Source organism: Lasioglossum baleicum, chromosome 13 (assembly GCF_051020765.1).
Source record: "Lasioglossum baleicum chromosome 13, iyLasBale1, whole genome shotgun sequence".
NCBI lineage: Eukaryota > Metazoa > Arthropoda > Insecta > Hymenoptera > Halictidae > Lasioglossum > Lasioglossum baleicum.
The window spans coordinates 5,112,462-5,130,588 of NC_134941.1; the positions used below are offsets into that span (position 1 = coordinate 5,112,462).

The following is an 18,127-nucleotide window of genomic DNA, read 5'->3' on the forward strand; positions in this document are numbered from 1 at the left end:
TTAATTCCGCGTGAAATGACTGACAAATAACAGATTGATTCGCAGGAACCGTTCCTGAGGCGGCTCTTTGTGAAATTATGCAGCTGTTCATACAGTCGCGTTAAATGGATACAAGACAATCGTTTCACGTTTGATGTGCAAGCATGCTTAAGGGGAAGGTCGTAATACGTAAACAGCGGAGTCTCTGGTTACATTAGCTGAGCCGTATTCCTCAGCGCGTGTATCTACTATACGTTTACGACTGGCCCCTTGCTGGAACGCATCGAACGATGGAATCTGATTAACCGACGACGATACAATTGACCAACGCCAGTCGAAACGGAACCGGTCCGCCTCAAGCCGAATCGCTGAGACACCGCAAGCCTCTTCCTGCCAAGCAGAAAATGACCCAAGAGCTATTCCCAACCAGCTTCCAATGCTAAGGTGGAAGGAACTCTCATCAGTGTACTAATTTACCTTCGAGCACTGATGTGTTTGCAGTCAATTGAAAAAGTCTCCGTACACCCTTCATCCCCTTATCTTACTGTATCGAATCAGACTCGTGATGAAGAGTTCAAACAGTACCTACCAAATATGGATAGGGTAATTGCACCAATAGTCAGCCCTTTGAGTTCTATAGTAACTATAGAACTAAGCAATATATTTAATGCAATAAAAAGCATTTTGTAGCTGGCTTGATAATAAGTCTTTTCTTACCCCGTAGCACTTGAAACAAGGTTCGAAAGGATTTTAAAACTTTGTTATAATATCACTGTATCCCCTTTCATATTTCAGCATAAAAGTACATGTTTGTTTAAAAATGGATAACTATAAAACTAAACAATATAATTTAATGCAATAAAAAGGATTTTATAGCAGGCTTGTTAATCATTCTTTTCCTGACCCGTAGCACTTGAAACAAGGTTCGAAAGCATTTTTAACTCTCAGAGACGGACTTGCCCCATTTTTGGGGCAAGTGCCACCTAGTTGACACTTTGTACAATATCCTATTAAAATGCTAATTTTCAAGCAAAATTAGAATCGTACATAATACTAATTCATCAGTAATAACTGTAGCAAGAGTTTGATATCAAGAGCGTTAAGTTTTTACATACCAGACTGCAAATACACCAGTTTACAATCCAACTTTGCAAAAACTAGGGCGGACTTACCCCACTCCACCTTAATCAAAAAGTGAAAAATTTCGTTTTTTACAGTAATATAAAGACAACTCTTTATCCTCCATTTACACACAAAGAGCAATACAAAATATAATGTTTTGTCTAGCCAGTGTTTGTTAACCTTTCTGTACAAAGCAATAAAGTGCATCTTTATTATTATCACTAATATTTGTCCCCTTTACATACAACTAATCATAAGATGCGCGCACGTTCCTCTTTGCTCAGCCTGCGAATTTTCATAGAGGACTACATACGAAACATTCTATGCAATAAAGTTTTAGCACACAAAAAGAGCCAATAAAGCACTAGGACACGCACCGTTCGCGTATTTAAAAATTCCTTTTGAAAGCCTGACAAATTGAAAAATGGACAGAAAAAGTGAACCGCGTCGCCGACGTTACTTACTCGAGCTGTGAATTGCTTTTCGCGAGTATCGATAAAAATTTGTGGAATAAAATACACCACTTTGCAGGTCGTCTATTCCGGGTCGACTATAGCGACACGGAATTTTGTACTCGGCTGTGTAAGATTAATTTGAAATATTCGGGTGAGAGAGCTAATTGAGAGCCAAAGGAATATAGTGCCGGTGTATTCGCGCTAAATTTCCCATGTGCATACAAAAAATTCACACTATCTTGGCCTCTGCGCGAAATTAATTTGCACACTTTCACTATAAAAGTCATTAAGTACATAATATTCCTTCTTTAACAAAAATCTTCTTATTTTGACGAAGCACACATTTGTGGAACAGCTCACAATAAATGAGACGTTGAAAACTACATTAGTACTATTTGAAGCTAATTAATTTTTTTTTTAATTCATCTATAGTTTGACGTAAGAAATCCCCGAGACTACAATTAAAAACGAATTCAATTTGCAATATACTCTTAATACAAATATCTACTGCTGTCATAAAAAAATAATTTAACATACAGAGATCATTCAACTGGATGAGCCTGGATGAGCCACAAATAATTACGAGAAACGAGCAATCAGTTGAGTGTCGGCACATTAGTGGAAGCTTGAACGATTTTGTTTTTAACGAAACGTTTAAACAAGCAAAAAACGGAATGATGCTACGTGTGAGGCTCATTCGACGCCAAACGTTCTGCGTTGAACTTTAATTTACTTTTTCCCTAGACTCGTTTTTCAAGCCTAACTTTGAAATGTAGGAACGACGAGGGCGCATCGTTCGAATCAATTTCCTCCTGACTCGCGTGCAGGAAATCGAATATACCGGAAACGGGTTCTGGTGATGGCTGCGAACAGAATCGACTATCACCAGCTAGCCGATCTCTTTGTAAGATAATCTACCTTCTTCCTATTATTATTTTTTTCCCTTTCCCATTTTAATCCCGAGGCAAGTCTTCAATGGATCACGCCGATCTTATCGTCGATTCGGTGAACGTAACCGTAGTCGTTCTCGCGATATACAGAAAACTGTCGATTTTCATTGTAGTAGCAAAAATTCGATGTTACGTCAATCTAAAATAAGTTCAGACATGTTTCAACAGATTTTTATTTTTATCGTAATGCAATTGATAGCCCTTTGTTGTTTCACAACATTAGAGCTGGTATTAACTATACTCTACTTACGTTGATTAACATTGATTATTATTTACTATCCACGACCTCTTGTTTCATGAATACAACTCTTTTCTCGCAACAATGTGCTGTATTGTATGTACTTTCTAAATTGGATTTAACAATTCAGATGAGACATAATTATTTTACTGAAATAAATTCTGTATAAAAATTATACTTTTTAAACACAGTAAGCTGTTATATTAAGCTCGCTCATGAAGTTGCTTTATAAGTATGTGTACATCATACTAATAAGAGGTTAAATGCAAATTCATGTTTCTACTACGCGCTTAATACGTAAAAACTTCAATAAATCGAAATGTATTTCCCTCGTTGTAAGTTTTATAGAAATGAAAGTGGAATAATAACTTTATTATACATTCAATATATTCCTCATATTTTCGTGAAAATTCACTTCTCGATAAATGCATCAAATCCACAATCAGTTTGAAGCGTTTGTCCCACTGTAATAGTTAATTTCTGTTTTCATTCGTCAAGGGAATGATTGAGATTGCAAGAAATAGAAGTTAACTAAACGCGGAGACTATAGGTATATTTATAAAAGTTGTAGTTAATTGGAGTATGTAGTTACATTGAATTAAACTAATTTGTAGATAGCGAATATTCTTATCTAATATAATAGCAGAACAGTAAAAGTAAAATAATATGTTTAAGAGTTTGAGAGTAAGTATAAAATGAGGTATATTAATTGTCTGTTTAAAAATTATAATATGAAAAATATACTCATAAAAATTGTAAATTAACTTATTTAAATATAAACTGTATATTGAATGTGTTTTTAAAATGAAAACTCGTACATCATGCGTCAAGTGTAACCTATCCTTCATTGGCCGTAGGAAATTAATGTAAACCGGATCATATTAATTACCACCATTAATCACCGAAATAACGCCAAATATTCATCTGTTTAATCACCGATATGATTTAATTGTTCAATAACGATAAAATTACTGAACATCGATTGACTTTTAGCTTTGACCTCTCATTATTGGGTCATTCCATCAACAATTTCGGAAATTGCAATGTTGAAAATCAAGTGGTACATAGTAGTTATTTAAGTACTAACTAAAATTAATTGAGAGAAAGGAGATATGTGTATGAAATTCATCAGTATATCAATAATTAAAAACAACTATTTACAACTTGCTTAATTGTTGCCAGTATAAATTTAAAGAGTGCTATTAATGAAAAATTTGTTTCATTATTTGTTTACAAAATGTATATTAAATACGAAAACTAATAAGAATAAGAAAGTTGACTACAAATTTTTTGCATTTATGTATGACATAAATAAGTAGATTAAATGCAAAACTGTAAAAACATTTAAAGAATTTAAAAATATTTATTTATTATTTATGACGACAACTTTTACTTTGTATAAAAATCCACAGTAATTACATATCAGTTCAATATAATAAAAAGAGAAAATATTTTTAATTCCTACTAACGTATGTTCTCCTTATAAGAAAATATGCATTATTTTATCCTTATATTGAAACTACCAATATGTAGCACACTTTTATTCGTATTATGTAAAATTCGATTTATACGAAGCTATAGTTTAGAAGAATGTTGTAAGTTGGAGGCAATTTTCTGCCTCGTAACTACTTTTCCCTCCTACCATGCACTCTCATTTTCCTTTTTCATTTTCTTCAGCTAACAACTGTTCTACTTATCTGCATATCCTTATCCTCGTTTCTTCCACCCTTTTTTATTAAGGACGGTAAGAAAGGTTCATAACATTTTGAAATATTACTTATTTATCAGTAAACATACATATGAGACTTTCACCGCTGTAAAAATGCTTAATTGTTAGACAATGATTTGTTAGTGTGAAAAAGTTCGATCCAACCACGCATTGGTCAAGGGAAAATTGGTGTTTGGAAATGTTTCGCTTGTGAGGAGATTACTTATCGCAGTCACGACAGGCAAACGTAGTTGCGCGGCTAACACGATTAATTTGCGTTCTATCCACAAGGAGATCGGTCAATCAAAGCTTCTAAACATTAGTCGATGTGCACAGAACGAGAATAGCCAGGCCGAACGTGGAAGGGAGGTTGCACCTAATGAATATTGATCTCCAAAGGTGGAAACTCGGCATGTTAGAAGAAACTAGATCAGGATAGAGAAATTCTAGTCCCTGGCGACTGTAATGGGTCAGGCTCATCGGCCACCGCGTAAGTAAGATAAATGATCCCCTAATGTCTATATTCCGCAACGGCTGCAGATGAGCCGATAGAAACGCACGGTTTCCTTCAAATTACTTTGTCGATGCCGCGATCCCTTTCCGACATTGTCTTAATTTATTGTACTCCGTTCCTTAAATTGCAAAAGTCAATATTAACCCCTTGACGTACGACTAAGGATACTATTGATTATTTCATTTATCATTTGTGCGAGCTTAACAATGAATCTTCGCATAAATTCAGAGCAGATATCTGGGATGATAATAGACATCACTTTGCTGGTAAGACTTGTTGTTAATATTGAACAATATTTTAAGCAAATGTGTTTATATGTACGTAAAGTCTTTGAACGTCCAGGGGTTAAGCTGAGCAAACTTCCTAACTATAGACTGTAAATCTTTATGCAAAATAACAATTTGTATAATACTAATCGCTAGAAACAGGGATCTAGAAAAAATTATTTGGTGTCGTAACATGAATGGAAAAAATTCTGAATTATTTAAGAAATATGATACCTTTATGCGAGACCATTGTACTTCTTTGTCCAGTGAAAAACAAGTGTAGGGAAAAATGTTGGTATTCCTGCAAAAGATGAAAGATTTTGTTACTGTAAAGAACAAAAACATAATAAAAAAGAATTGACTAACTGAATAAAAATTGTCACTGGTGTACAAAGTTAGGAAACTGAAATTTTTGGATATCGAAATTCCTTTGTAAATAGTAGACAAAGAAAAATGACAATGTCTGAAGCTGAAGGTATCGGGTCGCAGTTCGATACTTTATCACCGTAACAGGAGTGACCAGTTCAAAAAAGATAGCCGAATGAAATGAAATATCACAGAACAAAGATCAGATTCAGACTCTGAAGCACCGCAATACCTATAAATCTTCCTTGACATTGAGCTGGGAAACTTGTGCATTGATCGACATTATTCATAACGAAACCATAAGATAACAGACCGTGGCATTATGTCCCAGCGATTAAAATCTTTCAAGAAACGCAAAAATCTTTCGTAGGATATTTATTAAAAATTAAATTAGAGAAAAATCTCTTTTGATCTCTTTACACCCAATATTTAAAATGGTACTAAGAATGCAATTAATATCTACTCACACTTTTAGAAGTCTCTATTTAAATTGTATAGAAGTATATATATTTTAACGATCCGCTGAATTATGGTTGTGGCAATAACTCTGACATAATGCAATTTTGCAAAAATGTAAATCAATGTTTTATAATACCTTCCCTCGCATGAAATTATTTTGCACACGTTACGTAGCTGTGATCGTGTCACATTTTACTGCAGCGCGTCATTATTTCGAAATTACTCAATTAAGCTAACTTCAATACGCTCTAATGAACTTTTATAATATGGAACAAAATCCGATACTTAATAAAATATAGCCGATATAAAATAATATCAACGAATATCAATTAATAGGACCTGTTGAGGTAATAAACGTTATACAAAATGCAATAAAGTCAAATGAAAACTATTATTTACATCGTAAATAACGAAAATGTTCTGACGAACTGTGTAACAACATGTATGTTATATGTAGAGTTATACATATAGGAAACTTAAAATAGAAAAATACTTTAAATTATCATTTTTTATTTCTAGACGATTGAAATAAAAATAAGGAATCTTAACATTGCCAAAGCTTGAGATTTAACACTCCCTTGAAAAAATTAAATGCTCTCTCGAATGTTCTTAAATTTTTGTTGCAAAAGTTTTGTAAGTATAAAAAAGTATTCGTAATAATTGTTTCCAATTTCTAAAAGCTTGCAATAAAGAAAGCCTAAAATTGTCAAAGCTCGAGAGTTAACACTTTCTTGTAAAAATTAAATGTTCTCTGTATTGTTCTATATAATCTTTGTCGCAAAAGTTTGTAAGTTGTAAAATAGAATTCGTACTGTAGTTACTATGCAATGTAATATCCGTCACAAATACGCATTAGGTAATGGTAGGAACATCAAAGTACCATTCCTATTTTCACCCTCCTACTTAATTAAATTTCTCCGTTCTATTCCTGTTCGATCGCTTTAAACCTATCAACGACACTTAAGAACGGCGCGCAGTGTCGGGAATCATGAATTTTCCCGGACATAAATTGTCTTTCGGTGCAACGTTCCATTTCCTTAAATTTCAGTTTCCCGCCTATAATATTCATGTATGATAATTGCGATGGTTATACATGTTCCACACGAACGAGAACATGTAATACCTACTTTGATTTTACAAGACGTTAAATATTTAAAGCACTACTTAAATGTCATCAACGGAATCATATCTCTCCTGAATTTTTTCGAGATCACCAGTGATAAATTAATTTTTCTTTGCAAATCAATCATGCTGTGCCTGTAACCTTTTTCGTCTAATAATATACAAAATTTAATTAAGAAACGTGGAAGATATATGTGTAGACTGCCTTTTGTGTCTGTGCAATAAATGCACAATAATAGATGCGATAAAAAGTTATTATTTTTTTATTCATTGATATTTGTTTCTTAATAAAATTGTTATATCTGACGTATATACTAAGATTTATTTAATTCTCAATAGAACAGCAAAGGGCACACATCGAAGAATGCGAAGAATCGAACGACGGATTGCGAATGGATGTCTATTTTTGTTTCATTCGTGACCTGAAAAAAATATTTCGCTTTTTTCCGCCTAGGAGTTTCGAAGAACAAATAGGTTACACCGGTATTCCGGAGGCCAAGATTTTTCTCAATCGAGAGAACTCCCGATTTTCAGCGGAATGTATGAGAGGCCATTTCTGTTGTCGATCGATTCGACCGGAAAATGTCAAGCTCGAGGCAGCTAATGAGACTCGTTTTTTTTTCTCTCCCCCGCTTCGAGTCCACGAAACTGAGCAAACCATGTCGACGGTCTGAGCTTCATCGAGTCGTTTGCTTCGACGAGGCGCGAATGAAGAACAACTGGCGCGTTAGATAAAGCGAACAGGGATTACGTACGTGAGAATACGTGGAACGCGAGTGCAGTTTCTTCTTTTTATAAATCTGATCGGTTCAACTTGCTCCGTAAAACAGACGACGCGGCGTCGAAACAGGTCGCCTTGAAAATTATGTCATTCGTTTCCACTGAAATGAACTCCCTTGGAAGTTCTTCTCGATGAAATGCTTATTGCGCACCGACGAGTAATCCATTAATTCCGTAATGTGACGACGGCATAAAGTAACAACAAACACCGTAACTCGAGCCTGATGTATGCGAAAGTAGTTCGATGTATTAACACCAGCAGTATTTTGCGACGAGGTCACTAAATTTGACTTTCTTATATAAATTACGAAAATTACAAAAGTTATTTTATTTCATTAGCAATTGTAAAATCAAAAATTTAAAGTGCGATTTTGACTTCTCTGGTAATTCCAATGTTAATTCTAATGTCGAATTAAGAGAATAATAAAATTAGAGATTAATTATTCGTACGTCCGAATTTGCAATTCAACTCAACATTCCCCCAACTTTTGTGAAAACAATTAGTACCTTATTGACCTTAGTACCTCATTGACCTTAACAAAAGATGAGCACATAATTTCTTAGAAACCATACAAAAGAACACGAAGACGAATACATACAATATGCTAGTCGGATATGTGTTAACAAATTCATTCTATTTCCGAAGCATTGATCTTCGATAATCAGGCGCCTAAAGTTAGCCAGCGACGAAGTTTCGCGCAGCAACTGGAAGATTTTCACCGTGTATAAAAATATTAGGGACACGTCGATCTTTTGAGAACCGAAAGGATAACTGTACTGCTGACCTTAGACTTCGCTATCGCTCGAATGATTATAAACGGTACCAGGAATACAGTAGCAGGAGCGGACGAAAGCGGAACTGGGGGAAAAAGGTGGAGAGAGAGAGAGGGAGAGTCAATTGTGCGGACAAGTGGTCACCGGCCCTAACGATCAGCCACGGTAATCGCAGATTTCTGGCGTGCGGTAATAGCGCGAGCAAAGTCACATAAAATCCACGTGCCGGCAGCGACCGAATTAACGGCATGTAGACAATGTGTTCGGCGCAGGCTGCCGAGATGACCAGCTTGCGTGGAGGAGATCGACGCTGTTCAAAATCGGCCACAGAGCCAACCAAGGGGATCATGCTCCGTCCCTGTGTATTGGGTCATTGCAAAAGTCCTGATACGATTTTACGGTCTTCAATTCTTTTTCACCACGCTTATATTAGCTTGTCGAGTTGTCGTTGTATGCGTCAAATCTTGTAATCGAATTTTAAACCACTTCCCGATGAGCTAGAGACTTGAAACTTTAAACATAGCTCAGAACTGACCCATTTCGCGCCGAAGGAGCTCAGTCAGTGTGGCGTTCCGTTCATTCAGTTCCATTTCGGACAATTTCGGACTCCATCAAGAGACGTCGTCTCTCGGAGTCATCCCCTCATACTATCTCGCGTATTTCCATATCTTGCGTTTCTACATCTTACTATTTCATACCAGTATTACTATAAATATCTTACGTTCCATTCAAAAAAGACTAGAAAGTAGTTAATAAAAAAATATACAACAAAAAACTTTTTAAAAACCACGCTCATATTAAAATGCACTAAGAAGGAGAAAATAATTTTTTTAGGCATTAGTAACTATAAATAAAAGCGTGGAGCGCTAAACTATATTGGCGTAATCTTCGTGGGCGCTCCACACTTTTATTTATAGTCACTAATGTCTAAATATGTCGTGGTTTTTAAAATATTTTTTTTTATCACAAACAAAAGAGTACAACCAGTCAATTAACCATCTTTTTCTATAGGTTCTCCGCGGTAGTGGCGCACCCGGGGGGGGGGGCAGAGGCCCAAGTCCCCCCAAGAAAAAAAATGTTTAGCTTCCAAAATTAAAATCGCGCAATAGCCCTTGACAGATATGTTGGCTAAAAAAAAAAAGATCATCACACAAAACCTAGGGCTGGATTCAACTCCCCCCCCCCCCCCAAGATTGCATCCTGGGTGCGCCACTGCTCCCCGGTATTGTTAAGAAGGTATTAAGGGACAACACTCCCTTCATTTTCCATCATTTTCTATGATTTTCTGTTCCCATCTTTCAGCTAACTTTGTTACGCCGTTCTCGAAAAATATATTAACTTTCTCATTTTGCATTTTGTTCTTATTATTTTTGAAAGAAGTGTAGCATTCTTTTAGAAAATTGTACCGCCTCTGTACGATTACAGAGTATACTATATTTTAATTTTATTGTTTGCGATAAAACGTCAAGAACCGCACCCTAAGTAGTCGAGTGCTGCAACAGCCGGGTCAAAGCGACCTAATTCCGGCGAGCAAGGGTTAAATATGAAGAGTACTTCCTATAAAATGGCCGCACCGTAGGGTCAGTTTCCTAATCGGAGATTTGAGGCTTCCACGAGCCGGCATCACGCGGTTCCCACAGTTAAGGATTTCGTGTGTAAACCTGTCCTTTTATCAGGTTGCCAATTAAAATCTCTGGTGGGTGACCATTGATCCGGAACGTGAACAGGGTCCGCTTTAACAGTGAAACGCCATGCAACATACAACAGTATCGGTGTGTTATTCAATACCCTCGTGAAGTTGCACTGCTAGTGGACCGTTAGCATAATTTTTTGAAGGGACACGCTTACGATGGGAAACCTCATACAAAGCGATAATGTTGCGAATATTTAAATATTACGAAAACAGAGCACAATTTACGGACTTAATCTTTATGTTCCAAATAGTATGATTGTTGGTAAAATTATTAATAAATTAAAAATGCTACACAAGAGAAGGAGGAATATATTGAACAGCCATTCTTTAGATCTTATCTCATTAGATTTTTATCTGTCAGGTTCAAATTATAAAATATTTTGTAGGAGTTTACAAAAACCTACAATTGACTAAGATATACGATACAACAAATTCACTAATTTTTATAAAATTTTGGTAAAATAACTTTAAAAATGATAACTCTTTGATTTCTTTTTCGGTCATTGAGTAGATCTTTTATTACATATTCTGTACTCAACCAATTACAATCGGCTTTCACGTCCACCATAGATTGTCATCTAGCCTCGTCGCTTTGAATATTTTTTTGGGACAGCAAAATCTATAGATTTTCACGAATTTTCAGTTGCGAGTTTCCCAATCCGAACTCTTTCAATGGCATTCGATACAATCTTCGTACATCGAAAAACGTAACAGGAAAACAAAACAAAAGAGACAGCCGGTATAATAGAAAACGCGCCATGTATTCCAGTGCTCGTAGCTAGATCAATATTTCAAAATCGACGAAAAGTCAAATTCTGGTACAATAAAATGGCAAACTTCCTATACGCACCATAAATAATGTTGTCATCGCTTTTTTCTTCTTCTCATCTCGCGGAAAATACTAATCGTTATTTAATACCACAGAATTCGCGAAGTTCATTATTTAATGGTGGATCTTTATGCTAATAAAAATTCCGTCAATTCTAAGAAACAGAAATTAAAATAAATATTTTCTTTGAATGATTTTAAAAAGTCGATTAATTCTTATATTATTCCAATGTCTTCGCAGCTTTGTATTACATATATTCATTTCTTTCACAAATATAAAATGTGCATGAATTTATTTAATCAATTACTGTTTGTTAGAGGACTGTTACGAACTGCATAATTTCCAAGAATCTATGCCCTCTCCTAGCAAAATATCGCTGGTGGTTTATAGAAAGGCGCGCGTTGCGTTTAATGAAATAGTGTAACTATGAAGTCTGTTAGCGAAACAAACGGTGGCAGCGAACGTGTGAAATAATTTCTGAGGAAATGGCGGCAGTGTTTAGAGGGTGCGATATGAACGGGTTTCCCAAACGAGTAATTACGCGTTCAAAGGAAATTTACGAGCCACCGGACGCGCTACTCAAAAAATTAACAAAGCCGGGGGCTGTATTAGCATGTGAAAAGTAAGATGAGAGCTGGGATGTAGACGTAACATTTTCAGCTGGCACGATATTGCTCGTTGTAGCTCGGACCAGCGGTACATGCGCAACGCTCCACCCTCCACGCTCGAAAATGTACAGCACCGCGTGCTAATTATACTGTAACGAGTAACACGCTGCATCTCTTGTACGAGTCGATAATACGAGCCCGTTTTGTCTTTGCGCAATTAAAGAGACCACCAGTTTCCGGCTGTTACTCGCAGAGACGCTAAACGTCGTCGCCAATGTCGCACGGTACTCCAAAGTTGTCAAAACACGGAGGATGTCAAATTTCCAACTTCGACAAAAGTGATGAAATGTAACCCTTCAAACAACCCCGGCGTCGACGTCGATGAGAAGGTGTAAGTGACGAAACGGAACTTTTCTGTAGGATTGATCAAAGATCGCAACTTTCTTTCAGTATCCACGGAGTCGTAAAGTGATTAAAGTTTCCGTTTGAATTGACTCAAGCGTTCCCGGCAACTACTTTTAATTAAACCAGTAGTAAACGCTCCGGCCGACACCGAGCATGAAAGAATAGTTTTTGCTGTTGCAGATTGATCGCATTTAAATTCAGAGAGGACGCGGCAGACGGTGCCCGGCTCCAGATACTCGTCAAGTAAATAGTGATTAAAGGACTTTCGTAGAATCGTTCTTGCGAACGGTCTGTCACATCGTGGCGAAAAGAGTCGTGGGAGAACTGACCAAAAGCCACATTTCTGACTCGCAAGTAGATCACTGAAATGTTTTATTAGAACATGTAGATACTTTACGGTGAAAATGACTCTGTTGTCTTGATCAAAATTATAATTATTAAAGATGTTGAATATTTTACTGATTAAGTCCTTGAGGATGAGTGTCGACATATTGATCACATCAAGACTATAATCTGATTCCTGAGATAGCTATAATTTAATTATGTACGGAAGAAATCAGTACATATTGTTCATTTTTTGCTGTTATATATATAAAACTTTGATACTCTATACAAATATAAATACATGCACATGTAATTTTTAAAAAACCCAAACAGTAAAAGGACATTTTATGTACGACCATGCCGGACATTTATAAAACACATCAATACAAAAAGTAAAGCGATTAGAAAATTGTAGAATACATAATAGTAAAATGAATAATGATACTGTTATAAATTATAAAATATATTAATATATGTACAATTATTAATTATCAATATTAAATTATAAGTAGATAATTCAATTTCAATAGGAATGCATAAATGAATATTCAAAACATGACAGAACATTACATACTACATACATATGAATAACAAATATCTGCAGTTCATGCAACACTGTATCTTCAATGAAAAGTGATAGCAACGTTGTTGACGTAGAAAAAGATAAACGTCTATATCTAAGTAAACATACATTTTTTTATCACTAGCTAGAAGATTTCCTGAAAGTATAGAAATCATTTCATAAAATTCTATTCGAGATTAGATTTTATTCTCAGTAAATATACTATACAATAATTTTCAGAAATTAAATCTATCCAATTATTGTTAACGAATGTACACTGCAATTTGCTTATAAGTCTTCATTACTTTTCGTATTTGCAACCTAAATCTGCTAACAGCTAATTACTTCAAAACATAAAGAAAAATTACATAGCAGAACTTATGTATTTCCTAAATTCTCAGAGTACATTTGTATGCCGCATAATTTTCATTATCGAATTGAAACATTAATCCCATATGGAGCTTGAATACTAAAGCCCTTCCTACTTTCGCTGTAACACAAAGCTTCATAGAACAATCCGTTAAATTTATTTCGTCATTTTCAACATGCACAATAATTCGTATTACAAATTATACGGTGTTTCTTCGGCGCAAACGTAAATTTATATCTGTATGTAATTACTATGCACGCCCAGGTACATGAGATATATCAAGTACACGATTAATAGGACCATTTTACTGTCGCTAAAAGCACCAATTTGTATCCAGAATTAGAATGCATTTACAAAGGAAACGCATTGCAACGTTATTTACCTCGTACTGCGTTATACAATGTGTCTTGGCATCACGTTGTGATATCCTTTTGTAACAGATCGCGGATCGTTCTTATTTGTACGATTTTGATTATCATTTTATGCAGGTGATTTTTTTACATTTTTTAATTACCTCCAATTGCTCAATCATGTAAGTGGACGAAACTTCCCACTTTGTTTGACAATACTTTTGTTTTTGTTTAGCAATACGTGAATCAGAAAACCTACTTATAATAGTTATAATATCATTATTAATCTTTCAATACCAGTTTCAGAATGTCCTACATTTATTTATTTTATTTATTCTCGAAATGTTCTATATTTTACTAAATTATCTTTTACAATACTGTATTTATCTTTAATAGTCATCTTTTTAAGTACTCTTTGGGTTTAATTCAACAGTTAAAGACATTTATAACAAGATCGGTGTAATCAAATGAATTGTTTATTATCGAAAATATTGCATAAGCTTGTAAAGTACAAATTATACTACCGTATAATTAATCAATGTTACTAACAGTATATAATTTCTACAACTGTCATAGATTTTTATTAAAATGTAGTTGTGTACAAAAACGTTTGTATCATCATTTGTCAAATTCTCCATTGAAAGACCACTGAAAACAATGTACTAGGTGCCCCTAATTATTTCATACAAATTATATCCCTGCGTGTATAACTAATTATATGTATGTTACCGAATGTACTACATGCTAAAACAATAACTCATTCAGCGAAAGCTTCAACACAAGATGAAGATACGACCGTAGGAAACATGAATAAGTTTGCATAATTTGTTTTATTATCGTACAAAACGCACATAAATAATCAAGATTTATCATTCATAATTACGAAACATTGACTCATACTGCAAACATTATTATGGTGCAGCTTCGATAAATTAGAAGATTGCAAATTAAAAAGGAAAGTGGTATTACAAATCTGCGGGTAACAAGGTCCCGATGGGGGAACGTGTAAATAATTATATATATTATATTATTTATATTATATTATATAAATTACGATTTTATCGTCTCGCACGAGAAACATTTAATTTCGCAGTACATAGTCTCATGAGTCGAAAGAACGAGGCCCTTATCACTAACAATGAGTTCCGACAAATCATGCTCTTATCAAAAATTCACTAGGAATGTGCGTGTAATTCGGCCTTGTGACTTCAGCATCATATAATCCACACATATATATAATGTATAATAGAGTCTATTGTTACGCGAGCACCTTAATATCCAAACATTCTTATCTGATGTTCTATTATCAGAGCAGTATACTAGCAATAGATAACAGGATTCAATGAATTTTAATTATACATATTTTAGTATGTGACTCTTATGCAATCACGAATGTTGAATTTATGCAGATAGACGTAAGTAAATATGTATTTGAACGAACTTCTCCTTATTCTATAATACGGATACCAGAGACTTTGCTATATGTATGTATGTATAAATTATTTTTAGTGTGTCAACTTTCATTAGTGTATCAACAGAAGGCGATTCTACATATTTATATTCAAGCTTAATTTGATATATGAAATACATACATTGATATATGAAATATGTATATGAAATGCACAGTAGTACACTGACCCAATATCATAAACTATATAGCATGACGGATTTTCTTATTAGAAAATAATTTAAATCGCAAGGTCGTTGTTTCTAGATAATAGTAAGGTAAATCTTTTATTCCTGCTCCATTTGTATACTTCGTTATCATGTTACCGATTTAAGCAACGTATTACTTCACAATTCATATCGAGAGATAAATGTGTGATTAGGCTTTAGAAAACTGTATACAATAATTGTAGGTTATCCTTATTCAAAAATATAATGTATAATCTTAATTTTCATTTTACACTGCAACTTGCACATTGCAGTTAAATAATACAATTTTCAAACATCAAAATTATTTAGATCTACAATAAATATTTCTCGAATTAAGTTTAATTTAAAACCTCTCTCTCACTCTCTTTCTCTCTCTTTGAAATGATATTTCGATGTAGTAATATCAATTTTCTTTTATTATACTTTTTTCATTCCTATTGTTATAACTCTGTATTGCACGAGTGTTGTAGACTTTCATAGCACATTCATAACTCGAGAATTCCCCCTTGATCGACACGAGTGTTTTCTATGGTACCATGAGATCGTATGAATAAAAAACATATCGAAGTCCTATTCCAGAAAAGGGAAAACTACGATACAGCATTCTTTTATTCATCGTTCCCGCTTCATGCAAAGCACAATGCGACCTCGCATATATTAAAAAATGTATAGTAAAAACGTACTCTCGTTGCTTGTAATCACGGAAACAAATATTATAAATAACGAATGAAATCATTGAAATTTCCGATTTTAGTTCGTAGAGATTTATCGATTTATTCGATTCGATATCCGGTTATTTTAAACATTGAATTGATGCGTTTATAATTTTCCGTATCATTAATAATTTTTACCGGAAAATTTAATGAATTGCGTAGCAGTCGCGCGTGTATGCAAATGCCGTCGCGCAATATACATTATTGAGTACGGTAATAGAATTTGTGAACGATTTCATGTATTGTGTGATAAGCGAGCGACTTTCAATATTATGTACATACAATGAAGCGATAAGATCGTGTTGCTTGCACGCTGCATGTATTTTTCGATTCACAATGTATGCTATACATTCTACAACGCTATTATGTATCAGCCGATTTTAAATATGTATTTTTTAAATATGCCGATACAGAAGAGAAATATACAGTTACTCGAATTAATATTCGGACGTTCTAAAAAAGACGATAACTTTTTTAATATCATACTATACGATTTGAACTTTTTTGGAAAGCTAGAGCAATTAGTTTACTACAGGATGTGAAAAGAAATTTTTTTTTAAATTGCAATTGATCGGAATTGTAGAAATAATACTAAAAGTGGCATTTTACAACTTTTTTATGTGGGCCTATATTGAAAATTAAAAAAATATGTTTTCTAGATCTGTGTGAATTAAACATATTCTGAAAATTTCGTCAAAATCGGTCGACGTTGCAATGAGCTACAAACGTTCAAAGATGGTAAAAATTGCAGATTTTCACGATTTTCGACCTATATCTAAGAATTCTTACATCTTTCAATGCCTGTCGTTTTTTCGTGCATCAACCGATTTCGATGAACCTTTCACAATGCAAACATATAATTGACGCAGACCTACAAAACGTACTTTTTAAATTTTCAATATAGGCCCACATAAAAAAGTTGTAAAATGCAACTTTTAGTATTTTTTCTACAATTCCAATGAATTGCAATTTTTAAAAAATTTATTTTCACATCCCGTAGTAAACTAATTGCTCTAGCTTCCCAAAAAGTTCAAACCGTATAGTACAATATTAAAAAAGTTATCGTCTTTTTTAGAGTGTCCGAATATTAATTCGAGTAACTGTATAATGGAGCGTTGCTTAATAAAATGAGTAATCCCAATAATGTACGAATGGTGCAGTAAATAATAATTATAAAAATAATACTACATGCTATTTCAATTATGCATACTAGATAATTATACTTTTTATTACCGGATATTGATCTTTTTTCTTTCACAAACTCATGAATTATTCTTACTCGTGTACATAGTAAAAACATTCTATGTACGTATGACGTAGGCTGTTTAATATCGACATAATGAATCTTTCATTAATTTTTTCGTTAGTCGGGAATATTACATAAAGATAATGCATGTCCTTTAGCATGCAAATAAAAATTGTACTTACTAAGAACAGACATTGGGTCTTTCATAAAATTGAAAATACTACAAATACAATGTTGGTAAAAAATCCTTAGTAGTTGAATGATCCACATAAAAAACGAAGATAAAATTCCAGAGACCAAAATGAAGAAGTGAAATTTAAAACAAAAGGATGATTAAATGAATTCAAGAATATCAGCGTCCTTGATTTATTAAAATTGTTAAATGAAATAGAATGAAGCACATACTTTTCACAGAGCATGATAAATCCGTATACTATATATTACTATAGAAAGTAGAGAATTATGATTGAAATGTGTTCCTACAGTGTCATACAAATTTCTCAAGGATTCTACAATCCCTAATCTTTTAATTAAAAAGAAGTCTACGATATCTAATCTTATCGTGAAATCATTTAAAAAATCCTACGCATTTCGCAATTATACGAAGTACAATAGTAATTGGAAACCACTCGAAAGTC

At 34.0% G+C, this 18,127-nt stretch overlaps 1 protein-coding gene across 1 annotated transcript in view; it reads right to left on the reverse strand.

Moving 5' to 3' along the window:
- The window catches only part of Pect (phosphoethanolamine cytidylyltransferase), a 173,746-nt gene that overhangs the window by 124,234 nt on the left and 31,385 nt on the right, over positions 1 to 18,127 (reverse strand). Inside the window, exon 7 of the mRNA XM_076436343.1 lies at positions 5,467 to 5,533. The gene's annotated coding sequence lies outside the window, so the exon portion shown is untranslated. The remainder of the gene's footprint in view (positions 1 to 5,466; positions 5,534 to 18,127) is intronic.